General features: G+C 48.9%; 1 protein-coding gene across 1 annotated transcript in view; it reads right to left on the reverse strand.

Moving 5' to 3' along the window:
* SCYL1 (SCY1-like, kinase-like 1) overlaps positions 1–1,153 on the reverse strand; it is a 20,351-nt gene that overhangs the window by 12,177 nt on the left and 7,021 nt on the right. The gene's annotated exons all lie outside the window — the stretch shown is intronic.

Genomic DNA, 1,153 nt, shown 5'->3' on the forward strand with positions numbered 1-1,153 from the left:
GGGGGCTTGACATGTGGGCGGGGCGAGGTCGGAGGGCACCGGGCGCGGCCAGTCACTAGCTGCGTGGCGCTGGAGGTCACCCAGAGTCTCCAATCCTCTGCGTCCTGAGGTCTAAAACGTGGTGGTAATAGAGCCCACTCCCCAGCCTCATTACATGGACGGGAGCTTGAGAAGGGACAGGATGGGGAAACCGAGGCGCAGAGGAGAGATTGGGAGACATACGAAGAGGAAGTCGACAGACCAGGAGGGAGGCAGAGATCAGTGATACTCCCCTCCTTTCATGAAAGAGAAACATTTTCACTTACTAAATTGATAAAAAGTTGTCAAATCCTTTAGTTTTGTGTATGCAAGTAGCGTTCTGCTCTCAACAGCACAAGAGTTGGATGAGGAGGAATTCGGACTGCAGGCGCTCTGGCAGAATTAACTAGCACCGCTGTAGTGAAGGACAGGGGTGCAATCCCTGTTTAACCCTTTGCTCTAGGAATTCCACTTCTAGAAATGTGTCCTGCAAAAACCCTCGTTCAATATGCAAAGATTCAGACAAATTTGCATAGTTGTTAGAGCCTGGATTACAGAGCCAGACCAGGTATCCCAGCTCAGCTGTTTACTGCTCCACCCTGGCCAAGTTACTTTCTCTCTTTGTACCTCAGTTTTCTCACCTATAAAATGGGTGGAATAATCGTATCTGCACCATAGATGTGGCTGTCTGAATAATGTCCACTCAAAGATGTCCACCTCTTCATCCCTGGAAGCTGTGGATTATGTTACCTTACAGTCAAAGGGAAAAGAGACTTTGCTGTTCTTTTTTAAAAAAAATATATATTTTATTGATTTTTTACAGAGAGGAAGGGAGAGAGATAGAGAGTTAGAAACTTCGATGAGAGAGAAACATCGACCAGCTGCCTCCCGCACATCTCCCACTGCGGATGTGCCCACAACCCAGGTACATGCCCTTAACCGGAATCGAACCTGGGACCCTTCAGTCCTCAGGCCGACGCTCCATCCACTGAGCCAAACTGGTTTCGGTGACTTTGCTGTTCTGATTAAGTTAAGGGTCTAGAGAGGGGGCGATGACGCTGGATTATGCAGGTCATAAGGCAGAAGGCTGGCGACATACATGGGAACAAGAAGGTGGAGTGATGTGAGGAAGGGG

This window comes from Myotis davidii, unplaced genomic scaffold, assembly GCF_000327345.1.
Source record: "Myotis davidii unplaced genomic scaffold, ASM32734v1 scaffold425, whole genome shotgun sequence".
In the NCBI taxonomy this organism is placed as follows: domain Eukaryota; kingdom Metazoa; phylum Chordata; class Mammalia; order Chiroptera; family Vespertilionidae; genus Myotis; species Myotis davidii.